General features: G+C 39.6%; 1 protein-coding gene across 3 annotated transcripts in view; it reads left to right on the plus strand.

The window, feature by feature from the left end:
* Positions 1-17,609, plus strand: part of mecom (MDS1 and EVI1 complex locus) — a 127,196-nt gene that overhangs the window by 32,304 nt on the left and 77,283 nt on the right. The gene's annotated exons all lie outside the window — the stretch shown is intronic.

Genomic DNA, 17,609 nt, shown 5'->3' on the forward strand with positions numbered 1-17,609 from the left:
GGTCTAACCATGAGCTACAGGAAAGCAAATTTGAATATATAATATATATATATACATTGTGAAAAACTGTAATTTGACTGGGTAGATTAATGTATTTTTGAAATACGATTTCAAGAAATGTAAAATTACAGAAAAAGGCAACAAATTTACAAGAAAAACAGGGAAAACAATTTAACCAATATCCTTATATCCTATAAATTTACAGGGAAAATATAATACATGTGTTCCCGTTTACAGAAAATGTCTGTTTTTAACAGATTTTTGTTCAGTGTATACGCGTATAGATATGTAGTTTTACAGGTTACACATTTCAGGGAAAGTTCTGCCCCTCATAGGGGAGAGCAATACTCTCTCTCTCTCTCTCTCTCTCTCTCTCTCTCTCTCTCTCTCTCTCTCTCTCTGTATATAAAACAATGTTTTCAATTAGGTATTTTCCACTCTAAACAAGCTGGGCATATATGATGTGACAGATATAAACGAGCACCTGTGAGCGGCTTTAAGGAAATCTCTGTTCACTCGTGAGCTTCATTAGGAGTGAGTTATGAAGGCGGCCTGTTTTCAGCAGGTGTGTATGACAGAACCCAGGCTCAGGGCACCGAAGAGGGCTATATAACATGATCCCGTCTGTCTCTGAAGGAAACGGACCCAGTTTCATATCCAGATTGATTAGTCCACATAAAGCAAGCGGTATGAATGTCGCATACGCGATTGTTAACTCTTTATTAAAGGCTAATTGGTAGAGACAGCAGCAAAAAGTTGTGCTGAGATTAAAACACACTGGTGCAGTTTCTAAAAGACTGTAAACATTTCATGAATTAAAGCTCTCGTCCGCAGGAAAGTATAATCCATAGTGAGATCTCCTTTATACTGTATCTCGATTGTTTCTCATAGACAGCATTGAGATCCGTTGGAGAGCAAATTCACTTTTTTCCTCGCTTCTCCAAAAAGCAAAGAACTCTGTAATGGCTCAAATTTGTCAAGAAACCACATTCAACGGTACAATCTCAATATGAACGTTTTTCATCACATTCTATCAAGACCAGATGATGTCAGCTGTGCTATCCGCATTCGTTTTTAAAACCTCTATAATCTTACCGTACGCTAACATCCGCCTCATGTGTGTATACTTTTATTACGCCTCACGAATTTCAGGACAGACATTTGAGACAAAGTTGATACTTAAATGAAGCATAAATGAGAACTCCCGAGCTCTAAGAGACCAACCTCGGAGCAATAAACGCTTCCTATGGTTAGGTTTGAGCCGAAGGTGGACGTTTCGCTAACTGCAGGTTTTAAAGTGTCTCTGTTTTTAATCACAATTCAGCCTTTTCAAACAGAATCAGCTCAGATTGAAACAGAACCGAACGCAGCCGGCAGTCAGAACTCAAACAGGCCGTACCGAGTTTCAATCCAACTCTACACATGGAAATAAACAGTTATTTAACGTTGAATTCCTGGATGTGTGTGTTGATTTGTGTTACGTATCTGCATGTGTTCCCTGTGTGTGTGTGTGTGTGCGTTCTGGCCATTATGGCGGCGTTTAAAACAGAATGTCACTCGTTACACACGGGCATGTGGCTTTGCTTAGGAAGCCTGTTCTGTCCAATTAGAAACTGACGAAAGAGACTGAGGCAGGAGATCGAGCCAAACGCACTACATGGAAAGAAACTGAAAGCTGTGTGTGTGTTTGAGAGAGATAGAAAGAGAGAGATTGATTGTGTGTTTGTGTATGTGGTCACTTGTCATGAAGAATGCATTAATGACACACACTCGTACGGGGAGAGTTGGGGGTTTCGTGCACGGTATCAGTCCATAAGGTCGTGTCATGTTTCCGTGGCAGAATAATGGAGGCCTCTGTAACTGTCATGTTCTACTCGTCTACTGATACTTGTATCCTATTAATCTATCTGTTACTCTTCCTTGGGCACACCATCCAACCATCCATCCATCTGTCCTCCGACTTTCTACTTTGTGTGGGGTTTGCATCGAATGATTACGACAGGCAGGCACATTTTTCCAGTCCTATGGCATTTAATGGAATGTATTCATAATTTCAAATTACCTATGGTTGAAAAGACCGTCTTAAAGAGAAGTTCACCCAAAAATAACAGATCTGTCATTATTTATTTGCCCTCATGTCTTTCAAAACTGGTACGTTGCTCTTTCTTATATTTTGTCTCTGTGGTTTTGTGTCCTTACAATGGAAGTCGACGGGGGGGCCGATGTTGTTTGGTTATCGACATTCTTCAAAATACCTTCTTTCGTGTTTTGCAGAAGAATGAAGGTCATACAGGTTTGCAGTGACATGAGGACGAGTAAATAATGCTAGTTGAGGAGCCTGTTAGGGACACCAGTTTCTATGTGAAATATATAGAAAAACATCTTTCTTTACGTTTTAATTTCACATTTTGTCTAAAAACTATATTCTATATGTCCTATATGCTCCTTTTTGCATGTCTGCATGTTTTGGAGGTACACGGGGGCCACCAAAGAAATAAATCTGGTTGAAAACACTCTAGTCTCTCTCTCTCTCTCTCTCTCTCTCTCTCATATATATACACCCTGGAATGGAGTTTTAAGGAGATTAAATGGGGAGTTGGAGAGCTCACAAACATGGAAGCCACTCGACATATGAAACTGGAATGTCACAAACCTTAAAAAAAAACAGGTCACAGGAGTTTGTAATGTAATATGACAAGAAACAAGAGAAACATTGAGAGACAAGATGAAGAGATTGGATTCTAGCTGGTTAGAGCTGGTCAGATTTATGACCTGCTACTGGTTTGTTGCTGTAAAACAACTAATGACCAAGTTAGACCAGCTAGATACCATGTTCCAAAACATTGCTACCATCCTAACAGAGATTTTCCAGTAGCAAAGACAGTGAAAAGAGACGGAGAGAGTCAGTCCGGTCCTGCTGCTTTCGCCCCATTGTGAGACGTAAACAATGCTAGTTTTGATAACCTTTGAACTGTCAGTATATGTGTCCAGCAGAGGAGACAAAAGCCTCAGCAGCTGCTCTGGAGATGCTGGAAGAGAGAATGATGAGAGAATAAAAGGAGCGAACGAGGGGGAGAAGCGTTAATTAAAGTGTTAATTAAATGAAGCTTTTTGCCCCGGGGCAGCTTATTTACCTCCACACGCACACACAAACAGCAGAATCTGCCCCTCGTAAAACTGTAGCCGTATTGTTTGTCCTGACATGTTTCACACATTTTCTGACAGCAGACACGAAGCTGTAACAGGAGCTGTTGATGTTGAAAAAAAGGGTTTATATTTCTAAAGTGTTGTAATATAAACACGTTAGCGCTGCATGATTAGCGAGTATTTGGCGTTAATGGGATTTTAATTAATTTAGGATGAGAAAAGCGAACTTTTCAATGCCGTCTTGTTCTCTTTGCCAAAAGTTGTTTGTTTTGATTTGTTTTAAACTGTTTAAATTTTTTGACTGGGATGCTTGAGCCGGTTTATTGAAGTGTTGCTCTAGTATCAGTCGTTCTTTATCAAACACTGGGTATCACAGGCCGGTGATGCTAACTGTCTGCCGTTGCTATAAAAACATTCTTAGTGAAATCATCTTGTGATATTATAGGCTAATCTTTTGCGTCTAGTTTAAACTAACATTACAACATTAGCCTGACTTATAAAATAAATGAAAATGGTGTAAAAATAACCAAAGCAAATCTGACATGCTTTAGAAAAGCAGCGACATTTGAATGTGTTTCAAACACGAGTCTATTATAGGCGCCTTTACCGATAGTAAACATTGGGATGCGTTTTTGTGGTTGGAGCTTAGGTAGAGGCAGAATGATCCCCTGACCGCATTACTCATGCTAGTTAGCACTTTTTGTTTGCTTGCTTTTTGACAATGACTTGAAATAGTAGGATTCAATTTGAGCATGCGAGGTCACTCACTGTCTAGGACCGCGATTGTTTTTGAAAAAGTAAAACTTTAACGCAAGTAACCTGGTCGACCTGTACACGCTCACTCAATGGATCCAGGGACGAACTGACAGGATTACCTCCAGTTAAGTTGCCTGACATCTACACCTATCAGACAGAGACACCAAATGTGTATAGTATATATAAACAGAGCGAATACATCTATAGATGCCTGCGTGTACTAACAGTGGCAAATTTTAGCTAATGCATTTACTTAAACATAAACCATACATTTATGCATTTGGCAGATGCTTTTAACCAATATACCTACACACCAATACCAATGCACTTGTGACAACTGAGGAAATTGAGATGACAAACAGTTTCCTTAATGTTTAGTTTCTGGCTGATAGTTTAATGCTAGTTGTGTAACTAACAAAGTTAGCTAGCATACCCTATGCCTTCAAAAGTTAACGCTACGTGAAAAATAACCTTGATTTATTGTTAGACACATACCCAAATCATAATCCACACGAACAAAAGACATTAGAATCTTAAATTCTAAAGTGAAATGCGAGCATTATTGATCATCGTTTCTGTTGAGTCCGCTCGTTTTATTGTGTTGAACTACTACTGTCGTGCAGGTATGTGTTAAAATATCAAATTGGAGACTGTATTCTGTCGATTGTGGCACTAAACGACACAACAAGGTGATATTTTTAACTCCAGGATTGGCCGCCTCCAGTTTTCCCTATGTTTTGACTCCACAGCATAAACACATAAACGTGACGTTGCCGCAAAAAGGGTCTACACCTCTCTCCTAAATGTACTTAAAGTGATAGTTCACCCGAATGTAAAAAACATTTCATCATACATTCACCCTCATGTTATTTATTTTTTCGCAAAACAAGAAAGAAGATATTTTAATAACAAAACTACATTGACTTCCATTGTATGGACAACCACAGAGACATTTCTCAAAATATCTTATTTTGTGTTCCAATGAACAAAGAGTCAGATACAGGTGTTTGACTTGAGGGTAAATAAATGAGTGAATTATGCCCTAAATTGTTCTTTATATAATGGAATACAGTAAATGTCACCATGTTTGCATTCACATGGCGATTTTTCTGGTTGTAAGTTGGACATTTTGAAGTTACTGGTGGCACTGAATACGGTACTTGAATTGTGGGCTAAATAAACAACAAAACAATTATTCTCTTAGTGGTATCTTTTTATTGACTATTTTAAGACAGTGGTCTTCTGTATTTCTTAGTACTGGTGATGGGTTATTTTTTACACAGACGTGATTAGGCTTTCATTTAAACCTATGAGACTAACATTCTGCCCCAAAGACCCCTGGGAAAAGTAGTCTTCATCTTATGGGCGCTGTGAGAAAACGCCTCTTCTTGATTGTTGAACGAGTGGGTGGGTGGGTGTAAGACGAGATGGATAAAAGCTGGGATTGAAGATGAAGTGTGTACACCACGTCTGCGTGTGTATGTGTGTGTTCCCCACTCCCGAACACAGACAAACAGCAGAGGCGAATGAGAAATGAAATGTGTTCTTCCACGCACGCACAGGTTGGGTGCGTGATGTTGCGACGGGCCGGCGTGGAGATGTGTCTGTGTGTCAGATGCCAGAGTCAGGGGAGCAGGGCCATTTGTCATGCCGGGGGTTTGATTATGTGCGGGATCCCTCTCGCCGGGCCGTGTGATCAGCGCTGACCCTCTCTGACAGACACTCCGCCTTCATTATGTCACCGGGGCTCAGGTGTCACACCGGCCGTGCTCTAACCGTCTCTCTGACAGTAGCGCACACTGGCCTCATCACTCTTCTGCTGCCTTACCCAGCGTCCGTGTGTCTGCGCGTGTGAAGCCTCAATTCTGCGTGTGAAGACACATTTCTTCTCATCGGTTATTTTGGGGAGCGTTACTTTTAATGACTTTTTAAACTAAGGTTATATTGTTGGGTTTCTGCAGAAAATATTACATGATATATGTTTCATGAAAAGCAATGCATTACTTTTTCTCATTATCAGATGGTAGCCAGGAGCCCTTTTTTCTCCACCTGACAAAGTTTGCATGCAGAGAGTTCATAAATATTGTTAATGGCAGCGATGTAATTGTTTCATTGTTAAAAAATGTCGTTTCGGGTATTACAGTGCAGATAGAGTGTCGCGGATTGTGTTAGCCTGTGGTATAAGGAAGGAAGAGGTGAACAATTATATTTTTCATTACAAACATTAACACTTTACAATAATGTTGTATTTGTTAACATTAGTAGCAAATATGAATCAACGATGAGCATTTTATCCTTGCATTTATTAATGCATTATCAAGGGATAGTTCACCCCAAACTGAAAATTTAGTCATCATTGACTATTGTTGCACTGGACACAAAAGAAGATGTTTGGAAGAATGAACAGTTCTGGGGCACCATTGACTTCTATAGTAGGAAACAAAACTTCAATGGTAGTTCCTACATTATTCCAAATATCTTCCTGGTTAAGTGAACAAAGAAATGTATACAGATTTGCAGGCAGGTATGCGTTTAAGCCTTCCAAAAACCTATTAATTTTCATGTGTACAAAATTGGCAGGGATATTACCCGGTCACAGCATATGCTCAGAGCTCATTGTCTGTCAATAGCCTGTAATTTTTCAATTAGCTCTCATTAAAAAGCAAGGCTGTGGAAATCCCAGCCCGTGTATTTAGCCCCTGTGAAGTCCATGTGCGTAGCCATGTGTACGTGTGTATGATTAGTGGGTAGCAAGAGCAGAGGTGACAGAATTCCTCCTCAAATATTTTGTCTTCATTTTTCTGGCGTAGGGGCTGTAATTACAGAGCACCACTTCATTACTGCCGCCTTCATGTTTTATGCATTCTGTTCATTTCGAGGCTTATTAACAAACTGCAGCCAGCAGCTCGGCCCCTCGCTGCGTGTGTGCGTGTGCGAGAAAGAGAGAGCTGAAACACGTGGCGCCATTTTGCGTCTTTAAAAGTAAATCTGTTATAAAAAACACAAGAAGCATTTTGCACACGGCATTCTGTTTCGAAGCTTACAGTGTGTCTTTTAAAGACCCCATGACTTCAAGAAAGTTCACAAAAAACTTTTAATGGTTATGAGTTCTTTGCTATAGCTTGACCCTTGTGTTGGACGCATCTTCTGTTTCTGTCAACGTTATAGAAAACATTTCTTTTTAACTTAGAATCAATATCCATTATTTTACATCCCTTTCCTTCCTGCCTTGTGAGATTTGGCCTCTTTTTTTACACTAAATTTAGTTCCCAGTAAATAAAACACTGCACACTTTTTTAAATGAACATCCTATTTACTCAAAAATATTTTGGATTGCGCCAAAAAACTGAGTTGTTCATTATATGTTGACTTTTCAACAGATGTTTGGTTCGTTGTGGGTTGTTTAGACCATATGTTGTAAAGGCGTATAATGTTGCGTTTTAGGGTGTCAGGGTCACATTTGTGCCAAAATGGGCAGTTTGCCCTCAAACGGTAAAGTGTCTTGTTTTCATAGCGATGAAGAGAATGGGAAAGGTTAGTCAGAAGTATTCATGGGGGCAAATCTGGAAGTTTGGGGCAAGTAAGAGGCCATACGAAGGGGTTAGGGCGCTTAAGGAGGGGCGTATATGTACCCGCACGTACGTGAATAGGGGTGAGCGACTCCACCTTCCTGCTCTGAATCAAATCCATCTGCATTCAACATTGAGACTGATGAGACCAATTTGGCAGCCCACACTTCTACACTGAGATTGATGGAGAAGGAGAGAGATGTAGATCGCGATCACGCGACGCAAGGAGAATGTTATCAAGGGCGTGAAGCGGCATCGAGGAAGAAGGGAAAAATAAAAGACGTCGGTGAACGACAGAGTCCGAGAGGCAAAACGGTCAGACATACCCCTCCTCACCGTAGCCGTGGGCGACCCCGTTCCTGTGGGGTGAATAAAAGCTAATAGGCTAACGCTAGCGGCCCTGACTGCTGATTCTGATGGATGTGGTGTGTCAGGCGCGCACGAGCGATGGCTCTTTGATAAAACTTCTCATCCACCTCTCTCCATAAATATTTTATCAAGCGTAATGGAAATTGTCAAATCAATCTAATTGTGTAATACATTACTGGGACATCAAAATTAAACAAAGCACATATGCTATCATTTGGCTTTATGATCTGGTAGCGGGATAGGCGCCCCGTAGGGGCCCCGCGAGGCCCTGGGGCTGGCAGCGCCAGCGCTGGAAATATGTCTCCCCGGTGATGGCCGTCGCCCTGACAACGCGCACTCCATCACAGGATCAATTTCTCAAATGTGGACAACTGTGCCGTGTAATCAGGATATGGCCGGATGGCGTCGGGGCACAGTGACTCTGTGTCTGCGTGTGTCTTACCTGCCCATGGTTTTCTGATATGTTTGTAATGGTTTGTCAACGTACCAAAATGATTAAAGAATAACTAGAGGGGTTTTGTCTTTGTCACATGACGACAGTGTTTGATGTTTTGTGTGTGTTTGTGTGTGTGTGTGTGTGTGTGTCTGAGACTGTATCAGTGTGATTCATCAAACACAGCCTGAAAGATACACCGGTTAGGTGAGGAGACTCACACAGTTGGACATGAATCGTGACTGAAGAATAAGAAAACAAACACAGCAAACAGATCAAATGGTAACAGTTTGTGACAGGGGACAGATAGTGTGAGATACATGAATAAAATTCTGAAGAGGGTAAAACACCTCTGACTGCCACCAGCTATATTTAATCAATGACAAACGCATACATTTTGTTTTCAAACAGCAAAGGTTTTGGGTTTGATGCCCAGAGAATGCACATACTGATACAAATATATGGGCTACTAACAAAACATTAACTATAAACTCTTAATTTGTTGCTTATTTATAGTTAGTAAGGTAGTTGTTAGGTTAAGGTATTGGGTGGATTAGGGATGTTAGAGTATGGTCATGCAGAATTTTTGCTTTACAAGTACTAATAAACAGCCCATATGCCAATAATAGACATGCTAATAACAACTAGTTAATAGTAAGAATTGCCGCTATACTGAAGTGCTACCCAATTTTTACATGTAAATATACCACAAAATGAAGATGAAGGATTCTTTGTATGAAACCTTACATTACATTTGAGGCAAATACATATAGATATATATTTTGTGGACATTATTTTGTAAAATGTTTAGATGAATTCTCTTTCTCTCTCGTTTTTTTGCGTAGGTTAAATGAATATTTCACATTCAAAATGACTTTTTTCTTCTTCTGCAGAACACAAAAGGAGATATTTTGAGAAATGTTGGTAACCAAAAACCACTGGTCCCCATCCACTTCTATTGTGTGGACACAAAACCAATGCAAGTCAATGGTTTTCCAATGGTTTTGTGTCACCAACATTTTTCAAAATATCTTCTTTTGTGTTCTGCAGAAGAAAGTCATACAAGTTTGGAATGACAAGAGGGCGTAAATAATGACATTCTTATTTTGAAGGTGAACCATTCCTTTAAGTTTCTCATTTCATCGCATTAAAGGAGGGTGTGTGTCTTTGTCTCAACTTCTATGTTAGGTTATTAGTGTGCGCGTGTGTGTGTGTGTGTTTTGTGCCTTGTGTCAGGTCTAAATAACCAGTCGACTGGGATTGTGGCTCATTAAACCAAATGCAACAGTCCAGCCCTCATAAAAACTCATCTGGCTCAGAGAGAGGGAGAGAGCTAGCGAGCATATGCTGGCTGTCTGTGGTTAGGGACTCTTAATGCTATAAAGTGCTCTAGTTGATATGCGTGCAGCCGCGCTGCTCCGTCAATGATATTGATTGTGGTTTAGGATTTTGCCACATTAACCCTTTGTGTGTGTGTGTGTGCTTGATTTTTGTGTAGTTTGAAAACACAATCTTAAAGCAAGTTAATTCTGACAAAACAGTCCTTTGGGGATGTTTAAACATGTTCGCGTTTCACAAAACTATTTATAAATTGATTTTTATCATTGCTGAGTAAATGCATCTGTGTGTTGGTGTGTATGAGAAAATGAAGAATTTTGAAGATAAAAAATGTAGTATTTCTAAGATGTATATCAGTTCTTTCGGCTGTTCCACTTCTTGCCAAACACAACATGTTAACACACCGCAAGCCTTTGCTGCAAAAATATAGATAACCCCTAAACACTAATATTTTCCCATAGAATTAACTCATTGACAAGGATATTTTCAACTGTGTTTTTTAACAAATGCATGTATCTGTTGTGTGCTGTTATGTCTGGTAGACTCTAGAATAAACAGCACTGTGAAACACACACACATAAGCCCCTCTCTCTCTCTCTCTCTCTCTCTCTCCTCGGAGAGACTCCATCAGCCTCACGGACAAACATGCATCTTTATCCAGCGCTTGTTGTCAGACAACATTAGATAATTAATAGGTCATTTGTCAGGCTTGTGAGAAACATGTTAAAGTCCCTCCGCTCAGAGCACAGCCAGCTGTCTGCCACACACACACACACACACACACACACACATTCTTTTAATTAATTAGCATTAGCAGTGATTAATAATAAGCCTCTTATGCGTTTGGGATGTTTGCATATGTGTGGGTGAGAGTGTATCTGCGTGTGCCAGTGTGTGTGTGTGCGCGCGTGTTTCACACCGTGGCTTGTTGTACAGTGTTAATTGGTCTGCACTGCATTGTGTATTAATGAAGTGTTGTTTCAGGCAGTCAATGACTAACAGACAATGTGCTCATTAATTAAGACGCTCTTAGTGAGTCTCACAGGTCACAGCGAGAACACGGGTATGTTCAGAATGGAATACTGTTTACTGCAGAGTTAAAGGGGTATATACTGCATGCTATCTGAATGGATAGTTCAACATCTTTCATCACCGTTTAAACCTGTAGGCTATTATTCTTCTGTGGAACACAAAAGAAGATATTGGGGAAATGTCTCAAAATACGATGGAAGTCAATGGGGTCCAATGTTGTTTGTTTACCAACGTTCTCCTAAATATATTTTGTTTTCTGCAGAAGAAAGTCATACAGCTTTGGAAGGATATGACAATTGGGTGATCTATAGAGGACAAATGTTTAATATCAAAGCATAATACGTCATAGTCATTTGTTGTTGCCATCTTGAATTCAGAGGGTACTATACGTCCACTATCATTTCAGGTTTTTTATTTGTAATCTTTTTTGGGTACAATTCAATGTAAAAAGTAGTTTTATTGCATCATTGGATACCAAGATATACATAGATCTTAGCCATTTATGTTAAATTTAGAATAGAATAGAATAGAATAGAATAGAATAGAATAGAATAGAATAGAATAGAATAGAATAGAATAGAATAGAATAGAATAGAATAGAAAATAGCACTTTTTGTTATTTAAATGAAATAATGAATCAAGAAGAGTTATTAAATAGGGAAAAGTTTATAATGAACAATTGTAGTTGATATGGTTTGTGTAGGCCTACTAAACAAGGCAAACGGAACTAAATTGCATTGGCAAACACGCTTAATCCTTTTTATACGTTTAGACAATTTGCAAACTGTTCCCCCTTCACAACCTGCAAAAACAGTATGTATTCCATGTTTTTCTTGTGCCTGAGAAAATGTGTTTGTGATTGAAGAGGGATTGTGTGAACAGCCATTGAGTTAATACTTGCGGTATGTTTGTGTGTGTGAGTCTGTAGGATTCTCACCCTGACCCTTTAGTTCTCTCATTCAATTGACTGTCTGGGTTAATTATGTATTGTGTGGATTGCTTCTCTTTCCCTCTGGGCCGTAGACTTACATCTGCTCTACACACACACACAAACAGAGACACGTACACTCTCTCATACTCTTTTTAAACATCCAATCAGCCAGGCCATTGAGAAGACAAATGTACTCATTTAGTCCCGCCGGTCTCCAGTGGCCAGTGAGAGAGTCGAGTCTTAATTCTGTACACAAAGCCTGGTAACAGAGTCTTGGATTTGTTAGCCAGGACCTAAGATGGAATGTCTCGTGAATGTGGCGTGGCTCGTGCAGCAGTTTGTAGCCGCCCCGGTCCTGTCTGACTTCGGTATCAGCGCGTGTTTTAGCGCCGAGGTCTGTTCCACGTTACAAAATGTGACGGAAAAGCACCTTTAAGTCATGCCTCAGGCTAACACATACCCGTGTTCGAATAGATTCACGTTTTGGCAAATTTATGTTCGCTAACCTGCCGGAATTGTTTTCAATGTAATTGTTGCCGTTTCGGAAGATGTTGACAAAGAGATTAGGTCTGGCAGCAAACGAAATAAAGTCGATATTGATACACCATAGAAAATTCATTTCAGTCATAGTCTTGGCTAAATAATCCCCGGCTGGGAAACGGGCCCAGTGCGCTTGTAACAGTCATCATATTGCTTTGTTGCTTATCAGCTCAGGTTTCTCCTCGCAGCCCTCTGGCTGTCTCTCGATGAAGTCATAAATCCTGACCCGGTAAAAACAGATCTTCCTGTTGTCATTAGTAGCCTGAAGCGCACACAATGTGAACATTTACACCGGGCTGATGTGGAGTCCATCCGTGTTTGAGAAGATGGAGAACCGCTTCAAGTTCATTTGAAGTCTTGCAAGTTCTTGTGTAAATATAAATGCATTTGTACTGTACAATTGTAATGTAGTGGGGTTTTTAAGACCTTAAAGGTTCATTATTCTTTCATTATTTACTCATGTCATTCCAAACCTGTGTGATTTTCTTTCTTCAGCAGGAAACACAAAAGAAGATATTTTGAAGAACGTTAGTGACCAAACAACATTGACCTCCAATGACCTCCATTGTATGGACACAAAATCACATTTTTCAAAATATCTTCCTTTGTATTCTGAAAGTAAATCATACAGGTTTTGAATAACATGAGGTCGAAAAAATGATGACATCATTTTTATTTTGGGTGAACTATGAGCTCTTCGTCTCTCAAACTGGCTCCATCCACAATGTCTGGCTTTTTAGTCTGTTAATGTTTGTTGGGACAGCATGAATGTGACCATCCGAATACAACAGCGGTAGAAATATTGAAACTTGTTTATCGGTGCAGCGTGAAGCCGTCTTAAGTGGCCTGTGAAGAGTGGCAGGTGGGACGTGTTTCATTGGTCGGTTGTGCTGGAGTTGGCGAAAGTAGGAAATGTTGTTGTAGCGTTGCTTTGTCACTTTTTCAGACCGAAGGGTTGAGTTGTCAAATACGTTAAGCATGAAGGAGGTGTGTGTATGCGCGCGCGTGTGTGAGTGTGTGTAATCGGAGATTGAGAGAGTCGAGAAAAAGTGTGCAGCATTTCTTTAGATCCTTTCTTTTTTAAATCTGCTCCTTCAATCATTTCGTTTAAAGACTCCTATCTCAGCACAGCCCCTTAGATCACCTTGTTTCTATATTTACAGACTAAACTACTGCAGGGTGTGTGTGTGTGTGTTCTGTCCAGTGTACTCCGATTTTGGTTCTGTTGATGTGTGTGTGCGTACGTCCCGACGTCCGCGGGCGTTGACTGGGTCACCTCTCCATTAGGGCATGTTGTCATGGTGATTAATGGCCGGTTCTATCATCTTTAATGCTGGTGGTAATGACGCAGGGTCCCGTGCCGCCCACAGTAATCGCGTGATGTATGAGCACAGCAGAACCCCAGAGCAGAGGTGAAAACTACACACACGCATACACACACACGCTCACACACACACACACACAGTCACTGATGTTTACTCACAAAATTATAAGTAATGAACTGACTTGCGTGCCATAAGCGATGCATTATATTTCATAATACGTGCGGAATGGGCATTTCATTTGTAATTCAGATGTTATGGGCGCATAACTACAGCAGGGGGTCCAGTGTAGGACTACTAGTAGGAATGCTTACGTTTTATTATTTAGAATGAGTTTTTCCTAATACACATTTCTTTTTCAAATACAACAATTTAGGTAAAATTTACTTTTTTACAAACTACTTAATTAACAAAATTAACTAACAAAAATATTGCAGTTCAGTATTTCTGATTTAATAAGATTTTTATTTTTATTTCAGTTTGTTTTAAATATAACTATTTAAGTAAATATATTAATATTTTTTTATTATGTTCTCAGACCTTAGACATTTGGCTTTTGAACACTGTTTCTGTTTGTGTGTTTTTCTCTGTGAATGATTTTGTGAATAGTAAAAACTGTTTGAATAATAATTTATTTTGTAAAAATGAGTTTAGTGTCCTGCCAGTTGTTGCTCAGTATTGTCTCAGCCGTGCTCACAGATGCTTTATGAATGAAACACGTTGTATTAATGAAAACCTTATTACTGTTACAGTACAGATTTATTAATTGTAAACTGCATCTTGACTGACATGTTATCAATCTTATTTCCATTTAATATATTTTCATCGCTCAGTTCATCTCTTCTGTGGGCGTTTCTTCCTAATGCGCATGTCTTTGTCGGGGACAACAATGAATATCTTTACAGACACACATGCTCATTCACCATTGCTATTAAATGCCACTGTACGGGTGGAACGGGAAGTGATGCGTTATTCTATATTAAATGACAGGAAATGCTCCTATTCTTCAGTATTCACAGATTGGGATTGTTGGGTGTAAGTGACATTTATAGGTTGTGTCACTGTTCTATTCTAGAATGTCCTATTCTGAGGATGTTCTCTGGCGCGGGACAATCCTTTCCGTTTGTCTCTATGACATCATAATTGCCTGTCTGTGACCATACTGATGTTATCTGTTCAGTCAAGGGCGGTGAACTGGTCTAGATTGTGGGAAATTCAGGGTCTCTCACAGTCTTCTCACAACATCCCGTTCCACATTGGTGGTCGATAACTTTACTTATCCTAATCTAATCAATTAATTCCAAATATATACCAAAACCATTCTTCACAAACCTTAAAGGAAGCCACTAAAACCTCACCACTTTCCCACACCAAACCACGTTTCCTTATCTGCAATCTAAGTAGACTTTTTTAAGAAATAAACCGCGTTATGCACTTCACTACAGTATATTTTTCTTTAAGGTCGTTTACCTTTCAGAAATATATGTTTATAGACCAAAAGAAATCCCCTGCACTGCTTTTTGGAGTCCCGTACCGTAATGTTTTTTCCCCTGGTTTCTTTAACAGGCCGGGTAAAGCCGATCATTTGGAGCGGCAGGAAGGGAGGCTTGGCAGAGGACAGATTAAGTTACCTTTAAAAGCTCAGGGTTTGAAGACTGCGGCCAACTAGCTTTCACTCTCTCTGTGGGCAGAGGCAGGTTTAAATAGCACCACTCCAGACGAGCATCGCGGCCTCTCGTGCTCAGTGAATCCGCAGGCGTGCGGTGGAGGCCCTAACCAGGTCCTCAGCTGTCAATTTGAAGCGCGCCTGCATGCGTTCGTGTGCGTTTGCGTGTGTGCTGCAAAGGGAAATGTTGTAAACGGGAGAAAACAGAACATCTGGAATGACTTTGTTCAGGCCGGTCACCTGTGATTCAGAGGTAGTAGTTATGTCTGTATTAAGATGAAGATATCTTGAGCAGAGGACTTTGAATTTACTATATCATTTTGAGGAAATGTGGTTTTAGTGGGGTCCAAAAGTTGGAGACCATTAGTGAAAATAATGAGTTTTTTTCATGAAACTGAAATCTTGTCAACATTACATCTGCGTGGATTTCAGAAGTTTTTGACATGTTTCTCTTGCTTTAATCCATGAAAGACCAGAACTTCAACCAGCGCATACTAGAAAGTCTTATGTTTTTTCGTTTGTGTGTGTTTTTTTTGGGGGGGGGGCCCCCAAAATAATATCAAGATATTATTCTTGATATAATATCTGAAAGCCAGATTCGTTTGGATATGTATGATGGTACAACCATGGTTATTCTTCAGGAAATGTATTTTACTCTAGGATCATGAATTTGACTACCATTGTATACACTACTGTTCAAATTTTTTGGGTAACTTTTTCACATTTCAGAATTAAAGTTAACTCAGCAAAAGTATAGAATAATAAAAATTGTGTTTTGACCAAAATTGAATCTTAAGTGCATTCTAGGCTTGTTGCGATAGTCTGTGTCACCAGTGATACACGGTGTCCACCCGCTAACTCATTACATCATCGTTTTGTTTATGTAAAGTTTTTTTTATTTTATAAAATTTTTGCTTTATGTGTGTCATGATTATTTGTTTAGTTAGAGGCATCCTATCTGACATTAAGGTTTTTTCATACATTTTTTGCTGTACACGAATTCAAAACTACACATCTTTTGCCACATCTTTGACCACCCCACAGCAAACCCCCCACCCCCAATGTCACCGGTACTATCTGTGTTTTTACACGCCTATTAATCGATGGGAATATGTCATCACCGCCACATCCCTAGTGCATTCATCCTTTTGCTAGAAGTTGCAGAAGTTCTTGTGGCATTTTACAAGCTACAGCTTCTTGATGTATCAGCCTGAGGTGCTTTGTAGACTGTATTGAAGGAGCTCCCACCATATTTTCCTTTGAAACTAAAAGTCATCCATTTTAAAACCTTTTTATGAAATACAATTTTAATTTTGTGATTAAAGATATTATTACGGTTCACACAAGCATATTATGTTACACTTTATATTAGGTACACAAATTAATTATAAACTATTTGCTTATTAATATGAATATTGGTTGTATATATTAATATGTATAAAGCACATATCAATGCCTTTTTCTGCATTACCCAATTCTACATCCATTCACCCTACCCAATACCTACACCTAAAAACTACCTTCTAAACAAGAATTAGGAATTTATAAAGGGGATGTCGTAGTTAATAGTGAGAGTTGGTCCCTATTCAAAAGTGTGACCACATATTTTTTACTACTGATTCGGACATGCACCTTCAGATTTAAAGGTCAATATTATTAATAGTAATATTTCATACAAGTGACACCAAACTTTTGTACAGTAGTGTATATATCAAATAACCATCTCATACAATTTCTTCTACCACCACATTTCTAGGGGTGTGCACTAGACTTACATTCTTTTCATGTTGACATGTTTTACAAGTCTTGCAAATGACACTAATTGAAGATTAGAGAACTGGGCTGTAGAAACAGAGAATATTTGGAGATGGTCATTAATGGGATGATGAGGAATAACACAGTGAACGGAACGACCGTGATCATGTAAAGTAGACCCCCGTGGAGCGCCAGGAATGTGAGGAGACAGGAAGATGTGCAGGAATTGCGGCCCAGCCCTCATTAGCACTCACCGCTACCTGTCACAACACGTTAGCCACAGCATGCTAACCACAGCATGTTAGCCCCGCCGTGACTTACGCACAGCAGGTTAGCTCTGAGCGTGTTAGCAACGGCACATTAGGTAAAACACGCTAGCACTGTGTGTTAGCTTTTAGCCACAATCTCTTGGGTCTAGTGCATTAGCGATGGTAGGATAGATAGAAAAGGTACGTAAAACTAGTTGGACAAGAGGGGTGAGAATCGGGATATGACAGTCCAGACTCAAACTTGCATTTTAGGACTTAGATTTAAGAGAGTACAAATACACAATAGTAAATTGTATTGTAATTGAATTTGTAATTGCCCAAAAGTAAATAACTTGAACATGTTTTTGGTTCTGTGTCATGTGACCGATCAGTGTTCCTTTAAAGCGGTCTCTGATTTCCTCGCATGAAGTTTTTGGCAACGTGTCATACACAATCCTCCCAGAGCGGACAGTATTTGAGGACAGACAATGTAAAGACTTCCC

This window comes from Barbatula barbatula (genome assembly GCF_947034865.1).
Source record: "Barbatula barbatula genome assembly, chromosome: 19".
NCBI classification, from domain to species: Eukaryota; Metazoa; Chordata; class Actinopteri; order Cypriniformes; family Nemacheilidae; genus Barbatula; species Barbatula barbatula.